The 20,151-nt window shown below is 39.6% G+C and overlaps 1 protein-coding gene across 1 annotated transcript in view; it reads left to right on the forward strand.

Moving 5' to 3' along the window:
- The first annotated feature begins 6,802 nt into the window (after positions 1 to 6,802).
- The window catches only part of MID1 (midline 1), a 352,217-nt gene continuing 338,868 nt past the window's right edge, over positions 6,803 to 20,151 (forward strand). Inside the window, exon 1 of the mRNA XM_045203216.2 lies at positions 6,803 to 6,890. The gene's annotated coding sequence lies outside the window, so the exon portion shown is untranslated. The remainder of the gene's footprint in view (positions 6,891 to 20,151) is intronic.

Genomic DNA, 20,151 nt, shown 5'->3' on the forward strand with positions numbered 1-20,151 from the left:
TTCATTAACCTCAACTAGTTATGAAGAACTTGGGAAAAAGTTAAGTTTATGTGTATATGTTCTGCTTTGCAAATTTTTGTTCCCTTTAATGTCATTATTATAATTCTTCTCTAGGTTTTATTGTATCTTTTCATCATTAATATATTTGTACTAGAAAGACAATACAATTGATAAATACTTGACAAATTAAGAAGGTAAATTATATGCTCGATTTTATAACACTTTCAAGAGTTACGTATTCTAATTGTTTTTGAATATTTAGTAAGGAGGCTAGAACAGTAACATTTTTTGGCTAATGTAATTTGTTTTACTAGTTTCTTCACTAGCACCTATATGGAAAACACTATTTTTAAAAAATATATTTTATTTATTTATTTTTAGAGAGAGGGGAAGGGGGGAAGAAAGAGAGGGAGAGAAACATCAATGTGTCATTGCTTCTCATGCACCCCCTACTGGGGATCTGGCCCACAACCCAGGCATGTGCCCTGACTGGGAGTCGAACCGGAGACCCTTTGGTTCACAGGCCCGTACTCAGTCCACTGAACTACACCAGCCAGGGCTGGAAAACACTATTAAAGGATATTGAACAATAGGAAAATGGCCAAAATAGGGTCCTTCTGGCCTTTGAGGCACTTGCAGTCAGTGTGAATACCTCGTCATTCTGGGACACATACTGTAGAGAACAAGAGTCTGCAAAGTATAGCCCAAGGTTGGCTGCCTGGTTTTGTAAATAAAGTTTAACTGGAACACGGCCGTGCCCATTCATTTACATATTATCTGTGGCTGTTGTGGACCAGAACAGCAGAGTAGTTGCATCAGAAAGGCTTATGGCTAGCAAAGTCAAAAATATTTACTATTTAACCCTTTGCACAAAACGTTTGCTGACTCCTGACCTAGGGCAGTTAGTCTTTTGGAAATGTATGTTTTTGTTTCTGGATTGGCTCTGATTTCTTATTTCTTATAATGTGGATCCCCAGTGAAGCAGTACCCTGAAAATGTCCATTTTCCAATGCTTACATGGTTAATACCACTCTACCAAAGGCTTTACAAGTAAAAATGCTAAGCTGCCAATATATATTTAACTTACAGATTAATATGAGCTCAAGATAATTTTTCTACCATGAAGTTTGTAGATCTTTCATTCCAATTCTTTATTTATCACTATGAACACAAGCTTCTTTCTTAATGTCATTTCCCCCCTACTCTTCAAGGTTATTTTGAATTATAATACAATCCCCTGAGGTGTTAGCTATCCAATTTTGCACCATCTGCAAATTAAATCAACTTGTCTTTTATTTCATCACTGTGTAACTGATAGAAATATTAAGACGAGCCTGCCTCAGGACATCTTTTTAAAATGTTACTTCCCCTCAAGGTCCACCCAGAACCACTAATAATCATTGAGTCTACCTTTAAGTTCCCACTCTTATAGAAATTGGATCTAGCTAGTAATTTCCAAACTTACAATGCCAGCCATTATGCCAGAAGGGATATTGAATACGCCTACTAAATTGATCCTTTCCTCCAGCCAAATGATTTGCCATATCTGTCATGTCTTCATTTGTCATGGATTCTATCCATGACTTCTCTCTCTTTCTTTGAAGTTAAGGGGGCCAGAGGACAAGCTCTAGCCAATGAAAGGTAAGCAAAGTTTAAGTATCCCTTATGGAGTGAAGTTTTGAAAGACAGTGCACAGTTCACCAAGTCCCTGTTTCCTGTCTGAGCAACCATGGAAGTATGTGTTGAAAGAAACCTTCATCAGCCTGGGTTCTTGAGTGGCTATGAATAAGAGTCCTGCCTGTTGATCTGTGTAAATAGCCAGCATGAATGAGAAGCACAGTTTTGTTATAAGCCACTGAAATCTTGGGGTTACTTGTTACCAGAGCATAACCTTACTCATCCTGCCTGATACAGCTATTAAGCACCATAACATTTTTCTAGAAAGCTCAATTAAAACTGGGGACCATTCTTTGGTATATTCTTTTCTGTGTGTATCCTTCATAGGCCCTTATCCATAGTATGTACTAATTAAATGTTTATTGCATGGAAGTGAATTAATAATAGATTAGTAGATAGATAACTGGCTATAATATTTAGGAATCTTTATCATGTTTTTCCATTACTCTTTTATACAAAGAGTTAATGAATTTTGGATATTAACTGCTTATAAGATGTATTGGCAAATATGTTCCCCCATTCTGTGGGTTATCTTTTTATTTTGTTGATGTTTTCTTTTGCTGTGCAAAAACTTTTTAGTTTGATGTAGTTCCATTTGTTTCCCTTGTCTGGAGAGATATATATGATAAAATGTTGCTATAAGCTCTATCCGAGATTTTGCTGCCTATGTTTTCTTCTAGGATTTTTATGGTTTTAGGTCTAACATTTAAGTCTTTAATCCATTTTGAATTTATTCTTGTGTGCAGTGTAAGAAGGTGATCTAGTTTCTTTTTTTTTTTTTTTTGCACATATCTGTCTAATTTTTCCCAACACCATTTAATTTTTCCCAACACCATTTAATTGGGTTTGTTTTTTGGGGGGTGAGTTTTGAGCACATACAATGGGCTAAAGACAGTCCATTGCATGTGCTCAAAACTCACCCCCAAAAAACAAACAACCCAATTAAAAAATGGGCAAAGGGCCTGAATAGACACTTCTCCAAAGAAGACAGACAGATGGCCAATAAATATATGAAAAGACGCTCAATGTCACTAATCATTAGAGGAATGCAAATTAAAATCACAATAAGATATCATCTCACATTGTCAGGATGGCTGTCATTAATAAATCAACAAACAAGTGCTGGCGAGGTTGTGGAGAAAAGGTGACCCTTTTGTACTGTTGGTGGGAATGCAGATTGGTGCAGCCACTGTGGAAAGCAGTATGGAGACACCTCAAAAAATTATACATGGATCTGCCTTTTGACCCAGCAATCTCACTTCTGGGAATATATCCAAAGGAACCCAAAACACTTAATTCGAAAGAATATAAGCACCCCTATGTTCATTGCAGCATTATTTATAATCACCAAGATATAGAAGCAGCCCAAAGTGTCCATCAGTAGATGAATGGATAAAACAACTATGGGACATTTACACAATGGAATACTACTTGGCCAGAAAAAACCAAGAAATTTTTACCCTTTGTGACGGATGGACCTGGAGAACATTATGCTAAGTGAAATGAGGCAGTCAGAGAAAGACAAATACCATATCATTTCACTCATATGTGGAATCTAATGAACAAACTGAACTAACAAGCAAAATAGAGACAGACTCATAGATAGAGAACAGATGACAGCTAGTGGGGAGAGGGGGAGACTAGGGGGTAGAGGGACTGAGCAAAAAAGGAAAAAGGACTCATGGACATGGACAACAGTGTGGTGATTGCTGGGGGGAGGGGTAAAGGGTACTAAATGGTAATGGAAAAATACAATAAAAAGTAATTTAAAATAAATTTAAATTTAAACAAAAGTTATTGGTAAAAATAACTCCATGAACATCTAGCTTTCTGAGCATCTTCAAGATGCTTTTCAATTAAATGTGCTCATCCTCTTCAATTGTTAAAGAACATTGTCATGATATCACGCATGCATCAAGTTTTATCTTTTTGTAGTATTTACCTTATTTGGCTCAGCCCAGGTTAACACAGTCTAATCACGGCAAGGCCGGCCTCTGGCCAGTGAGAGTAACTGCACTTACTACAGTGGGAGCACTGGCTGACATCTATCCATTAGTATTTCTTCGTTAACGTGGAACTTAAATTAACCATTCTTGTATTATGGGAAATTTGGAGAAACATTAGTTTCACGTTCCTTAACATAGATGTGCGTAGTCATTCCTGTAAGGTTGTTAGCTTGGGGGAGGGAGGATATGCCTAACTTGCTACTGGCTGTATTCCTAGGACCTAGCAAAATGCCTGCGTCATAAAAAGCACCAATAAATATATGTAGCATGACTTTTTTAGAGAGAGGGGAAGGGAGGGAGACAGAGAAGGAAAGAAACATCAATGTGAGAGAGAGACATCAGTTGGTTGCTTCCTATACACACCCCGGTAGAAAAATTTTCAAAAATCTCATTAGGAACTATTGTTAATCCATGAGATTTACAGCAATTTTTAATTTCCACTTTGGAGGTGAGGCTCAGACATATAAAGTAATTTACCCAGGGTCACACAACCAAGAGATGGAACCATATGGAAGCATCTTCTGACTCTGGCATTTGCTCTTCCTTGAACAGAGTGGTATATCCAGGATGCAATAGAAATAGCAAGTATTCTGGAATCAGATGGGCCAAGATTTGAATTATAGCTCAACTACTCATTAGTTATATGTCATTGGGAATTTCTAAAATCTTTCCTCTGATGTTTTCTTTAAACCACAATGATATTTTCTCCCCTTCAAGTAAGTCTTGTATTTTATTTAGTTTCCCAAAAGTGCTATTTTTTGGCACAGTATAATTATTCAGCTGTAAGTACTCTCTCATTGGGGTCCTCTATGGTTAGGCTGAATTCATGCTGCTTCAGTGATCCAGCCTTTCCCAAACCATTTCTTGAGACTTCCAAAATGGATTTAGCAGAGGGTCCTATTTCCTCTTTGAAATATGCTACTTAGAGATCCAAACTTCATGTTGACCTTCCAATTCAATAATTATAGCCCAAGATATTTTGTGTTTAAGGCCTAAATGATTGTTTGCTTAAAATTGTAAGAACAAATTTGGAGGCCAGATTAAGGCACTTAAAGGTTTAGCCTGCCTTGGGAAAAAGTGCATTCTTTGTCTTGCGTCAACATGTTAATACAGTCTAAAGTTCCTGCATAAACGGAACTCGGCTCGGCGGCAACTGTGAGAACATAAATGATGCAGGATCATAACTGGACTGTGTTAGTGAAAGCCATTTACCTACCATGGCACAGAGCTTTTCTTTAAGATTAATGAAAACCCAATAAGTATAAAACACTAACATTCCTTCTAGTAGGGGAGTCAAGATGAGTCTTAACTCCATACAATAAACACGTGTAACTGTGAACAGAAAAATGTGTGCAATATTTGCCAAGTTATATTTTCATCATATTTTATAACCCAAATTCATATTCAATAAAAATACACTTCCTATCTCATTTTTATGATCTTTCTGGAGCCATTTAAAGGCAGTCATTTTAGTAGTAAGTTATGACTTTATAAAGAGTATTTAATCAGTCACTGTGTTGCATTTAAACTCTCTGGACATATGATTATTAAAAATTATATTTGAACATGGAAAACTGCCATTTTAATGTTCTCTGCCTCTCCAAGTTGACTCTATTTTTGGAAATTCTGTTGGAGTTAAATGGTAGAAGATCTGGGACCTTGGGTGTCCCACAGATTCATCACGATCTCTGCAAGTCGATTTTGTTATCACGGAAAGGAAATAGTAACACACACTTCATAGCGTTCCTGTTGCAATATAAAAAGAAATTGCAGGAGGAAATCTTTGCCCAATATAAAATGCTATTCAAAGATTAGTTACCCTTCCTGACAGTGCAATTTGTGCAATTTACTGCTCTTAACAGAAACTCCGTGTGATTGGTTTGTGCTGGCTGAGGTAGTGTGTAAACATTCCTTCCCTCCCCTTTCCCGAGCAGAGACCTAAAATACAGCACTGAGCTATTTTTACTAAGATTGTCACTGCTCAAGGAGCAGTCACCAAGTGGCTGAAAGAGGAACAAATGATTCATTTTAAAGTAGGTTTTATTTAGCAGGCAGTCTTCACCTCTGACACGCAGGTATTGAAAAGTCTTGAGTCTCTACTTTATAGTAAGACTTCAGTGGAATTGGCTACAATTAAAAAGAATTATTTTACCAGTGGTAGGTAAATATAGGAAGAAAGAGCCAATTATTGGACAATTGATGGAAGTTACATACTTAAATTTAAAAACTATATTTTGAACTTAGAGTTAGGCCTTCCCCAGAGTTCTTTTAAAATTTTTTTTTCTTACCTTCTTAAGTCCAGGAAGTTGTTTAAAAATTTTTACATATAATTATGCAAATTCACAAGTCTTAGATTTCTTTCCTGAAACACTGCAGTATGTGGTCTCAGGAGGGTTATTATAGGGAATAAATAGATGCCATTATGTGTCATTCTGCTCATCAAAGAACACAGTAGCAATTAATGCATTGTAAAGGGAGTAGACTCCAAATGATCACATTGCATTATCTACTAGAGGCCTGGGAAAGTTGAATAAGTATTCGTTACTATGTTCAAATAAAGCATTTGAACCTCATTTGGTAGAGGTTGTTCACATTCTCTTCCTATCATATGTTCTATTCACTTCTTTGAAAATAATTTCAAGGCAAGTTACCCTAGTTTTCAAAACATAAAAGACAAATGATAACATTCTATACTTTGGTTTTTCTCCCTACAATGCCTTCAGATAATACAAGGTTGGTCACAGCTCATGATATAAAATACTAGCCATTGACTCCCAGTTACACTAGAAGGGCCAGTTTTACAGACTGCCAGGATAAAGATGATTTTAATTAAATCGCACAAATCCCTTTGTACTGCGACCAAACCCAACGCGAGCTGACTGACTCTGAGCCATTCTGGCGTGTGTAGAGTTAACCAGGTTACTGGATTCCTAGTTAACTTCTTTCACCAGGAATGCAATTCATGTTTACCTATATAAGGAAACCTGTTCGGCTGACCTGAGTTTGGCGGATTTTTGCGCTGACTGGGAGGCGTGTAAGCACACAGCCTGGAGAGGGGGAGTGATTCCGAGCTGGACAGAGCAAGCTTCCTGAACGCCTCAGCCATTCAGCTGATCCGAGGCAGCCTGCTTGGAGGACCTACAGGTTTGCCTTTTCCACATCACAGTGAGGAACAAAAACCCCGTCCTGGGAAAAATGGGGAAGCTGGTGAGTCTTACCGATCTCTCTCTGCTTGCTTCTGCTAAGTGGTAGCCTCACTGCTCTCACCCAGGAAGCAAAGGGAGAGGCTTAGCTCAGCCTCTCACCCCACAGCTCCTTCCTGAACAAACACAATGCTTTGCAAATGCCTTCAGACAACTTTTCCTGCCTGTTTTGTATACCAGCAGTCCACAGAGGCGATGATTTTAGCACTTTAGACACTCCACAGAGTGTTTTTACTCGGCAGGAGTTTCCAGACCGTCACGATGAGCAAACTTTCTCATCTTTGTTGCACTCTGAAACACTGGGAATGAGCCTTGCGGTGCTGTGTGAGAAGGCTGGGTCCCCAAGGAAGCAATAGTAAATCTAAGTGGGGTTCTTACAACCACAGGCAGTGTGATATTCTGCAGAAGTGCAATTTGTCACTAAAAAGGCAGTCTGAAGGTATCGTTTTTCATTCATGCAGCAGCAAAATCCTTGCATCCCACACATATAATAAAGGACACTTTCTGAGACACTGAGGAAAGGAAAACGCCGGGCTGGGCTCTTTGTTTTAGACAATGTGAAGAAGCTTACTCTTGCATTTTGACAAGTAGTGTATGTCTATTTATATATAAGGCGAGAACGGTGCGTAAAGGCTTTATGTCAAAGGCATTGCAGTCTATCGATTTAAAATTTGTCTATATTCTATATATACACAAAGATCCCAAGATGAATGCAATTAAGTATGGAAATGGGAACGGGTTTAACAGAATTGCAGCAGAACTTTAGCTGTACTTAGGAACCAGCGATTGTGAGACAACTGAAAAAGAAGGAAAAAATTATTCCAGCTGAGTTCTAGGACACAGACACAACTTTTGATGAGAATCTTTTTTGAAAAATAGTATAGCTGTCAAAAGTGATTTGGGAATCAGGTACAAAATTTTATTTTTTATTTTTTTGTAGCAAGGTGGTTTCTTAATTGAGTTAGCTCGAATAAACGTTTTGAATATTTGATGGCTCATCTATCAAAGCAATGCTGTTCTCTGTCACACACAGTGACCTAATGCTAGGAGTTTAAGGAGCAAGATTGTGGCACTGATCACAGCAAGTGATGTGAGGAGCTATTTTTTAATTTCTCATATTAAGAAATTAATTCCTTAAATTAATTTCACCAAAAGCAATCAGTGCAAACAAGTAGATCTGAGAGAATGACTACTTTAAAAATTGCAGTCGTAGTCCATTCCCTAGTGAGGCCACTGATTGAATACAGGGAATAGCAACTGCTTATTCATAAAAACAAAAGCTGTGGCCAGTTTTACCACAGGCCCTTGACTTGAAAAAGTGTAACGATTCATAGTAACTCACTTTAAGTGAAAGCTGCTCACCTCTGTGAGAATGAAACCTAGAAAAGCAGTGTGTGTGATGTACTAGACATTTTTCTAAATAAAATTCTTAGTAGCACAAAAGCAGTCAAACCGAGGAGATTTTTTTTTTACCAACTAAACCAAGGAGATTTTTAAAAATGTTTTAAAGCTTGTTATCTCCTAGGTGCCACTCAAAAAAACAGAAGTCTTGATATTGTGTTGCTTTCAATGGGAATCAGTAACCCAGGAGACACAAAACACTATTTTAAAATATATGCTTAATAACAGATGTTTATACTGGGTTGTCTCACCCCGCCGTTGAGATGGCCCCAAGCCAAATCAACCAGCACGTCCGCCGTTTTTCCTGTGAGTTGATATGTACACAGTTATTATACACTAATTACATCAACAGCCAGGGGAATATATAACCAGAAAGATAGATAAGTCTCCTGGGGCAGATAGGCCCAGGGTGAGGGGGTGAGCACAGGGTTTTTGAATCCCATGTTTAGAGTTCTCCTTGCCAATGGCATATGAATTACTGTAGATGACTGTAGTCCCAGCTCCAGAATCCACTTATCCTTGGCTCCTCAGCAGCTCATTTGGGAGCAATAATAGTGATTATTGTATTTAACGCTTTGGCATTAATAAAGTTCCAGGAGGATTTCTTCTCAAACATTAAAGTTATTTCAGTGTCTGAACTAATCCTCCAATGAAAGGCAGTTAGGACGTGGTATTACATTAACCCTTGCAAGTCACTGGTTCTGAGCGCTTGCGTGGAGGATTTAATGATTCTGAAGCTCCTTACACCTGTGAGATGTTAAAGGTGTGTCTGGGTTAAGGGAGATTAAAAAATACTGGAGAAAAGCAAAGAGAAACTAGTCTTCTCAGAGACTTAATATGTTGCGTATGTGCTAGTATGTGTTGCAACTACCCACAGAAGTGTAGCATGTGAAGTATACTTTGCTGCAAACTCACCTGATGGCTGATCATCCTGAGGAATGTTCTTTAAGACAAAGCTTTCCAACAGATGGGCCACAGAGCCCTGGCAGAGGAGGAATAGGTTCCAGACATGCCCAGATGTCGATGCCTCTTGGCATCTAGGCCACCAAACTCTGCTTGGGCCGGGTTACCCTTGCAAAGGTTAGCTCTGCACTGCAGAACTTCCCCAATTGGCCCCACTCTATCATACAGATAGGATCAATTTCTCTCTGTCATGATGTGTGAGAGCTAAGGCACTGTCTCTGACAACCCAGGCCCTGAATACAGACCATGCAAGTCAAAATTCTGCTACACTGTGTTAACCTGGGTTTTAGGACTCATTGTGAGAAAGAATATACTACCTTTTATTGCCTTTCATGCTCTGGTGGGGACATCAAGGCCCTCTATATGTCTTCTAGTTTGACCTTTTTTTCCATAAAAAATTTAAAGAAGTGTGTGTGTGGTGTGTTGTCCTATTCTGAAACATCTCCTGAAAAGCTGGTGGCAACGTGTTTTTTCCTGGGGTCTTTTGTAACATTAAGTTATTATTTATACTTCCCTTTCTCAAACTGCTATCAGGGCTTATTTGGCTGGGATTCTCCCACCACCAGTGTGGCCTAGTCCAGAGGCAATGACATAAAAGGACCTGGTTTCAAAAGTTATTTATTAAGTGTAAATTCTTTCCTTGGACACAGTACCAAATTTGTACACAGCATTCCTATCCCTGGTGAACTTTCTCTGGCTTTCTCTGCCTACCATTTGACATCAATTACCTTTTCAAAAACATTTTGCATTATTAATTCCTGTTACATTCATTCAGCAAATATTTATTGAGTGCCTTTTGAAGTCTTATGCTAAGTACTCTGGAGAAAAAGTGGATATATAAGAGACAGATGAATTTAAACCAAATCTTCATGCAACCCATAGCATCTCTGCAAAGAAAAATATCATTATTTGAATGGTGTGCAGCATATGAAGTATAGTTTGTTACAAACTTTCTCACCCACTCACTTTTTGCTGATCACTGTTGGGACATTCATTAAGTCAGAGTTTCCCAGCTGGTGGGCACAAAGCAGGTAACGCAAGGTGAAGAGGTTCATTCTCTCAGTGACCAGAGAGAGGCTTTCCATGTCAGAACACATCAGGCAGATGCCAATGAACAAGGTATATGTAGAGATTGTCTATAAGTGACAGAGAGCTGGATGATGCCGCTTTACATTTTGTTAATGTCGTTTTCAAGACCACACTTTCTTGGGTCGTCAGGGGTTCCAAGACACCACATGAAGAACAGATATTTCCAGAGTACTCAGTAACTCAAGAGCTTTTTTAAACAGATTATTTATTTATTTGAGAGAGGGGAAAGGAGGGAGACAGAGAAGGAGAGAAGCATCGATGTGAGAGAAACATCGATTGGTTGCCCCTTGTACATGTCCCATCAGGGGACTGAATACGCAAATTAACCATGTGCCCTGACTGGGAATTGAACCAGTGACCTTTTCAGTTTTGGGGAGATGCTGCAACCAACTGAGCCACTCCAGTCAGGGATTATACTCACTTTTAACCGCTGGACGTGATTAAGGTACAAATTCCAGTGACAATGCTTATGAAGCAGGCAAGAAAAGCTGCTGTTACTTCTCAGGTTGTATATATAAGGCTCAGAGTTAGCGACCATGAATTAATAACCGATGTGCACCAATAGGACTTTCCAAGTATCTAGGGCATTGGCAAAATCAATTCCAATTATATTTATATTTGAAGAAAGGTAGCTGGCAAGGTGATAGGCAGGAGTAGGACATGTAGTTCAATGTAAAAGTACATTTCCATTTCTTAATGCTTGCAGTCACATATAAGGGAATCTTCTGTGAGTGAACCTTTCAAATAAATTGAGTTTCTTTATATATTGTTGCCAAGGGTTCAGTTAATTTTATTGTTTGTTTAAAAGGAAAATAAAAATGGATCACAGTGCTTTGTGCAATATAGCATTCTCAGGTATGCTTGTACTTAATAGTTGTGTCTGCATAACAAATGGCTCTAAATGGTATATGTGCTCACTCTCTTGTGAGTTGCTCTTCACTTGTCTAAACTTGAGACAGAAATGAAATTAAGCAGAACCTCCTCAATTTGACAGTTTGAGTTTTAACACGTGACAGAAGTGGAATTTTGGTCAAACAGCCTGAGCCAGGAAACTGCATTAGTTACAGGTACCGTTCTGCGACAGAGGCCTTGGTAATTAAAGCCCAATTATTTCCCCCCTCCCTGAGTGTCTAATTGTACAGTTATTTAGATCTGTGCTAACATACCCATCATGTATTGCCTCGGGGAACAAAACAGTATATAAACTACTAGAGAACGGATAACAAGTTTACTCAAACTGATATACTTGGCTTAAAGTTAAGAAACAAAAGAATCATGGTGTTTCCCAAGTTTCTTCCAAAGCAGTGGATGGTGTGTTTAGCCAAGTCATCTTAAACTTCCCGGGGATTCAATTTCCTCATCTATCAATAGAGACATAAATACACAATTCATTGGACAGTTATGAGTGTTGAAAATGGTCATGTCTGTGAAAGCACCTAGCACAAGGCTGGGCATGAGGTCAGTCACTAAGTATTAGCTGGATTGAAATGGGTGAGAGTGGATTAGGCGTCTTGAATAAACAATTAAGAGTTTGGATAGAAGTAGACACACGCTAATGGCCCATATGTAATTTTGCCCACTCGATGATTTAAAAATTTGCTTTCCATGAACCACGACGTGGTTTCTAATGTCTTGTAGCAGGTCCTCCTGGTTTATTTTTGTTACCTGTTTGTCCCTTGTAGGGCTTTGTGTTTGAGACCCTTGTTCCAAAGGGTTCTGCCTTCTCTAAAAAAATCTGTTATTTCAAACAAAAGTTTTCCTTTCTAAGGTATTTTTCTAAAACAAATACGTTTTATAAACAAAGTAAAAATACTCCCTTCGTACTTACTAAGTTCACAGCTTTAAAGCATTTCCAACAGGCATGGTAGGAAGGACTGGACTACTTACCAAATTTATTGATAAAAGCCACTTGTTTTGTTCACAAGTAGGACATCTTTCTGGCTTCAGTTCATAATAATGGTTTTCCAGGGGTCTTGAGGATGGACCTCTCTAAAGATGTTATGTCTTCCAAGGTTACCCTCGGACCCCACTCTCTTTGTCTCACTCCCCACCCGCCACAGCCCACACCTCAGTGGAATGGAACATTTAATTTCATGTGGCTCCTATGATGAGGAGAGAGTGTATGCTGTGGACTGATGTGCCCTGATAGAGGTCAGTCCTGGCTAAGGCAAGTGCGAAGCATATGGTGTTGGTGTGATGAAGAGGCAGGGCAGCTGTCATAGTCAGCTCAGGCTGCTATAACAAAATACCATAGACTGAGTGGCTTAAATACTAGACATTTTTTTTTCTTACAGTTCTGGATGCTGGGAAGTTCAAGATCAAGTTGTGGACATATTCAGTGTCTGGTGAGAGCTCTCTGCCTGGCTGGCAGATGGCCACCTTCTTACTGTTTCCACACATGGCTGAGAGACAGCCAACTCTCTCTCTCCCTCTTTCAATAAAGGTATTAATCCCATCGTGGGGGCCCCACCCTCAGGGCCTCAACTAACCCTAATTACCTCCCAAAGGCCTCAACTCCAAGTGCCATCACATTGGGAGGTTAGGGCTTCAACATAGGCAGTTAAAGGAGGGGTGGAGGACACACTTTAGTCTGGAGCAGTGGCTTTATCAAAATGTAGATCAAGTGACTATTTCCGACTTATTTTCAATGAAGTTAAGTGAAGTTAGATTCAACACTAAGAAAGAAAAAATTTCTTCCAATTAGACTATAAGAGTGTTTTCTTTGCATTTAAATATTTTATGCTATATTTGTTGAAAAATTCTTTTAGAATTATTTAGACCATTTTAAAAAATCATATATTCCTCTTCCATATACCCAAAATGGATATTATAGGGAAGATAAACTTGTTAAAACTTCAACTTTTCCAAATCACTTTTCAGTTAGAGTTTCATGCGTGTGTTTTTCCACACCATGACACCATACTTTTTGCCAAAATACAGCATTATTTTTTTTCATTTTTTATTGCTGTTCAAATACAGTTGTCTCCATTTTCCAAACCCCCACTTACCCCCATCCCACCCACCCTTTTCCCCACCCTCCATCCTTCCCCCCTTTGGCTTTGTCCATGGATCCTTTATACATGTTCCTTGATGACCCTTCCCCCTTCTTTCCCCCATTATCTCCCTCCCCCCTCCCCTCTAGTTACTGTCAGTTTGGTCTTTATTTCAATGTCTCTGGTTCTGTTTTGCTTGCTTGTTTGTTTTGTTGACTACGTTCCACTTATAGATGAGATCATACGGTATTTGTCTTTCACTGCCTGGCTTGCTTCACTTAGCATAATGCTCTCCAGTTCCATCCACACTGTCATGAAGGGTAGGAGCTCCTTCTTTCTTTCTGCTGCATAGTATTCCACTGTGTAAATGTACTAGTTTTTTGACCCACTCATTTACTGGTGGGCACCTTGGTTGCTTCCAACACTTGACTATTGTAAATTGTACCGCTATGAACATTGGGGTGCATAGGTTCTTTTGAATTAGTGTTTCAGGATTTTTAGGGTATAATCCCAGCAGTAGAATTGCTGAGTCAAAAGGCAATCCCATTTTTAATTTTTTTTTAGGAAATTCCATATTGTTTTTCACAGTGGCTGCACCAGTCTGCATTCCCACCAACAGTGCACTCGGGTTCCCTTTTCTCTACAACCTCATCAGCACTTGTTGTTTGTTGATTTGTTTATGATGGCCATTCTGACTGGTGTGAAGTGGTATCTCATTGTAGTTTTAATTTGCATCTCTCTGATGGCTAGTGATGCTGAACATCCTTTCACATGTCTCTGAGCCCTCTGAATGTCCTCCTTGGAGAAGTGTCTGTTCAGGTCCTTTGCCCACTTTTTAATTGGGTTTTTTGTCTTCCTGGAGTGGAGTCATGTGAGTTCTTTATATATTTTGGAGATCTAACCCTTGCCTGAGATATCATTGGCAAATAAACCTTTCCATACAGTTGGTTCCCTTTTCATTTTGCTGATGTTTTCTTTAGCTGTGCAGAATCTTTTTATTTTGATGAAATCCCTAGTCTCTATGGTCAGTTAATATTCAACAAAGGAGTCAGAAGCTTAAAATGAAGTAAAAATAACCTCTTCAACAAATGGTGTTGGGAGATCTGGACAGCTACATGCAAAAAATTGAAACTTGACTACCAACTTACACCATACACAAAAAATGAATTCAAGATGCATAAAAGACTTAAATATAAGTCATGACACCATAAAAGTCCTAGAGGAGAACATAGGCAGGAAAATCTCAGATGTTCTATGCAGCAATATTTTCACTGATATGTCCCCTAGAGCAAGGGACATAAAGGAAAGAATAAACAAATGGGGCTACAGCATTACTTTTAAAGAGTCTCTGTGCTGTCTCTGCCAAAAGGTAACAACAAAAACTGTATTTCTTTCTGTAATGGTCCTACCTGGGAATGCACTTGTCCATTTGCACCCCCAGGAATGTCCACCAAGTTACTGCACTTGTTAGTGACCTATTTTTTAACCTGTTTAGCGCTTCCACACATTCATTAAGAACCACATGTTTGGTGTGTTTCACAGATCTAATGGGTATCTGTCCAGACAACTTTCCTCCATCCCCACCTGAGCCGTGAGAGGACCTCTCTCTGGCCTGGGGGAAATGCTCCTCCTTTCCATTTCTTTGAGAGGCTTTTCCTAATGGGTGGGGCTTGTTTCAAATAACGCCTAGAACTCAATGAAGTGACAATAGCATAAACCTCCATGACTGAGAAGGGCAGGTGGGCAATGACAGGATACATTATGCCATGACTGCAGCCTGAGCAACAAGTGTAGGATGTATCCCAGGATCAGCTATATTAAACTGGAAAGAATTTCCCCGGAGAACTCATGGAATAGAGTGTATCTCTCCCATTTAGATGATGCCTAAAATCTCAGCATTAGACAGTCGTTTCATTGTCTTCTAAGTATCAGCAGTGTTCTAGTGGAAACTAAAGGCTCCAGAGACAGCAACACCTGTAGCTGCCGTATGTACTGCTTTGGCATGGATTTCTTTCCCATTAAGACTGTGTAGGAAAACAAGATCCCATGAACAAAGAGCGGAATAAGGATGAAGATACAGGAATGGAGAGAGGACAGGAAAAGAGAAAAACAAAAAGGAGAAACTCAACATTCATTCAACAATATTTATCGAATTCCTGCTGTGAACCAGGCATCACCCTACATGTCAAGACTGAAGTGGATCCTGCACTCAAATATTAACAGTCCAGTGTAGGACACAAACATTGATGAAATATCATGCAAACAACGGTAAAAGTGCACCTAGAATGAAGGGTGTAAAGTATAACTATATGTAAGTCATGAGATTTAGCTAATTGTTGGGGGGAGGGGGGGAATCAGAGAAAACTTTCCCAAGAAAGAGATGCTTAAACTGAGAGCTATGAAAGAATGTGAGTTAGTGTGTTTGGAGGGATAGGAAATGGCAAGACTGTTTTCACAGACATTTGACATTTGGAAGGGCAACATTGACAGCAACCTGGAGAATAGATCAGAAGGGTGTCTGATCTATTTAGGAGTGAACCAGACAGGAGACTAGGAGAGGAGTCCAGGAAAAGATGATGTTTACTTGTAGTAATATCATGGTGGTAAAGATGAGGAGAAGTGGATGGATTGCAGTTATATTTCAGAAGTGAAATAGACAGGAGCAGGTGATGAATGGGACATGGGCAGTGGTGAGGTACCAGGAAGTGTCAAGGCAGACTCCCAGGAGTGTGATTCACCTAACTAGAGGGACAGGGGTGTTGATTAATGATGTAGGCAACAATGAAAGTAGACCCGGTTTGGGAATTAGGAGAGGAATTCTTTGTAGCCTGATGGAATGGAAAATGCACAAATTTTGAGCCTGAAAGTCTTGGTGTGGCTTCAAGTCTTAGGTCACTCATTTACTAGCTGTGTGACGCTAAGTTTCTCTGACTCTCAGTTTTCCATCTTTAAAAATGAGACCATAAACATCTACCTGAAAGGGTTGTTCAGACAATCAAACTAACTTCATATATGGTTAAAGGTCCTACCCACACGAGTTATTATTACTCCACAAATTCACCAGCAGTGAAGCCTGGAAGAAGAATAGCTGCTTTCAATAACTTCCTGGGGTGTGGGGTGGTGCATGAGAGTCTTGACAGCTGAGATCTCAACACTCTGTAAGTTTACCCAAGTGAAGTTTTCTCCTTGTTGATAATGAACAGGGCAGCTATTAACTTCAGTTGTCTGGTGAATTCCTTCTATTTCATTCCAACCTCCTCTCCTCCTCTCCTTCAACCTGGATTAAGGATTCCCATATAGGCATAAGCTACATTGCTTTTCTCAGCTGAGATCCCTTATCACTTGTAAGAGGACTATATGATTTAGGACAATGTAACCTGAGAGTTTGCACTAACAGAGGAGCACACTTGATTAACTTCACACTCCCTGTAGGCTTTGGGTGAAGGTTTTACCATTCTAGTTTTCTACCATCAATTTAGCAAGAATTTTATATGACGTGCGATACCACTGCCCTTGAGTGACCTCAGCAAATTCCTTTCTGGCTTCCAAATATTCTGTCATTAAAGGGAGCCGTTAGGCAGTGAAAACTGCAGCCATAGGGTTAGGAAAAAGTTGGCATAGGCAGGCGGCTGGGAGCAGGGGCTTAAAGCCTGTGGAATGCAGGTATTAGCTTCCCTGTCTGCAGGGGTTCTGACATTGCAGAGTCCAGGTCACTATCAAAAGTGTCCCGTCGCCGCCTTCTACTTCTTTTTCTTTGTTTTTGACACACACTATTAAGTGTCTTTATTTCAGAGTCACCTTTATCTCTCACTGAATTATCAACAATATTAAATTTTTCATCAAAACCCCCTTCGGTTATTTTTCCATGCAAGAAACACTTATTTTCATACAGAAAAACGTGTGGGAGACAGTGGGAGGCATTCCAGTGTGTCATTTCACTGGTATAATGTGTGGGTAAAAGACTGTGAAACATTTGTGTGAACTGTCAGATAACTGGGCTGTGCGTGGTCCTCCATCTGGATGTTTGAGATGTTAGTGTACGCAGCCTGCATGGGGTTTGCGTGTGTAGGAGGAGTGGGGAAGTGGAGTGGAGGCTGTTATCTGAAAGAGAGGTCTTAGGCATGTTTTCACAGAGCTTCCTCTTTCTACTACCTTCCCCTGCCTTCATAATTTTTCTATACACGGTCCATTTGGGTGCAAATGCATTTCAAGATATAAGGGCAGTTTAAAAAGGCAACTCTTAATCTGAATTGTATGTCCCAGAGGGGCTGCCACTTCACTTCATAAAGACTGATTTGGCTTTAGTTTTGCTAACTTCAAAGCAGGAGCATTCCATAGAAACTTCTAATTAGCATGGGCAATAGTAGTTGCTCCAACTCTGGATGTTTTAGGAATCACAGTGCAATAGAAGGAAGCCAAAGCTAGACAGTGTTGTACCAGGGAAAGAGTTCACTTGCCCCTGAATGCAGTTACCAGCCATTAAATCATTTGCCCATAGTTCAAAGATAATAAAGGAACCTGGGAGAATAATCCAGGGTGAAGATTGCAGTAAAAACACATCAGATGTTACAATGAATGAAAAGTGGCGAGAACTTCTGTTTCCAGGCCCCCCAATAAAGCTCTTGCACAGATAAAGATGTGAGCTTCACACACCATCAGGCCTTCTGGTCTCTTTACCCTGCTCAGAAAGACTGAAATCAGGAAGGAGGAAGGCCTCTGCCAACTGATTGTAGGTCATAAATTAGTTAATAAATATGTCCCAGTGTTATCTCTGAAACAGCTTATTTTATATATATACCTGTCCATTTGGTTTATTTGTTTCTCTGCTTACTCAAGGCTGTATTTTGGTAGCATAAGTCAATATATGAGTTTTAGATTAGACAAAAGTTTATTTTTAAATGACCTGCCTTCTGTAGAGAAAATAACAATGGTGTATGTGTGTGTTTTGTGTATAATTTATTGCTGTTGATCAGGAATTTGAAAGTTAATTTTAGCTTTCAATATATAATACTACTGATTCCATTGACATGTGTATGTTGTCATATGCCCAGATATATTGATTTTTGTCATAAAATTAATTTTAATTTCTGTTTTCTAGACCTTTCAGGGCTTATATAGTTCTAGTAGAATATTTCCATGTATTATTACATCTAGTTCTTGTTGACTAGAGTCACCACCAATGATAAAGCAACACTATGTGTATCTATGTACATTTCTGTGTATATTACAGATACAGAGATGCCTGTGCCCATTTGAAAGTTTCTTTATATTAAAGACAATAAGCTATAGCCATTGTTTACCGATTTCTTTCAAATTCAGATAAAAGATATAAGAAAAGAAAATGTCACAATTTATTAAGAGCAAGTGTAATGATTTAGAAAATAATGAAAGTCCAACGAGGTAAGGGAGAAAGGAGAAAAAAACAGGAAAGGAAAAGAGGAGAGAAGCAGAAGACATTAGAAGAAGGGAGGTCCCAAAGCCTCAAAAGTCTACTCACCCCTCCCCAGCCAAGCCCACACTCCATATCCAAACAAAAGGCAGGCTGACAAACAAGTGGGGGACTAAGGGATCAAGGAGAGAAGGGGCAAACCACAAATTGCTAGAAAATACTGGAGACCTCGGAGAGGGAGGGTCAGAGGGAGGGAGGGAGGGAGGGAGGGAGAGGGTAAGGAAGGGGAGGGGGGGAAGAGAGCCAGAGAAAGAGAGAACAGGAACAAAACAAAGGATGAGAATACAACTTCGGGGGAAATGCTTGCAAAGCTAAAGCAAGTCAGCAAAAAGGGAAATGCAGAAGAAAGTAAGAAATGAGGAGATGACATTAAAAAAATCAAGAAGTGTGAAATGACACAACAGTGGTCACTGGGAATGGCTGAGAAGACATTGTTCTCTAGGGGTCTTGATGAAAGGAGGATTAGACAGCACCGAAATGAAGGTGAGTAAGTGGAAGAGAGCGAGAAGAAAGCGAAGGCTGCACTGTTAGCCCACATAAGAAGACAGCCAGCCTAGCAGATCAGAGAATGGCTGCATAATAATGTCCTGATGGGGTTTACTCCAGGGACAGGGGAACTGGCCCCTGGAAGTGGCAGAGCTTGTCTAACCTGTAATTAGTTATATCTGCAATAGTGGTGCGAGTGCAATTTGCTTTTTAAACGTCCCTATCAGAAAAGGCATGTATAGCAGGAATCATGGGCGTCTAAGCTATGTGGTGCTCCACTGGAGGTTGACTATTCCTGATTGAATAAGCGATGATTCTAGGGCCGTGGTGCCCTAGGATAGCTTGGTGGTGGAAAGAGTTAATCCTCCAAATGCCTTCCAGACTCCCAGGAGTCATTTATTTGGCCAGCAGTACCTGGCTTAATATTTATTAAACGCTTTGGATTTCTGAAGAGGAGAGGGAGGGAGGGATTGTCGTATATGAATCCATTTCCACTGTCAAGCTTTACCCAAGTTCACAGTGCTTGACTCGGTAACTGCCGGGCTTAGAGCTTGCTCATGGAATTCCAAATCCAGTCTCTTGTGGGTTTGGACTTGCTCATTTATTTTTACTGTGATTTTGCTCATAATAACTTATGTTTGTAATTCAGCAACCCGAGGAATTTTTTATGGCAATTTCGAATCTTACAGTCAATCGCACGTTTCAAGGTCCATTTCAGGAAAGGAGTTTGACACAGCATGTTAACAGTGAATTATTAAATCTTACCTGTAGCCGGGAATTAGACAGAGAGTGGTCGAAGAACACTCACCAGTTGTTGATTCAAAGTTACGCAGCTGCATTTAAAACTCCAGTGGGCAATTCTGAAGATGGCAAACTTTACTTTG

The sequence above is a fragment of the Desmodus rotundus genome, chromosome X, assembly GCF_022682495.2.
Source record: "Desmodus rotundus isolate HL8 chromosome X, HLdesRot8A.1, whole genome shotgun sequence".
Taxonomy (NCBI): Eukaryota; Metazoa; Chordata; class Mammalia; order Chiroptera; family Phyllostomidae; genus Desmodus; species Desmodus rotundus.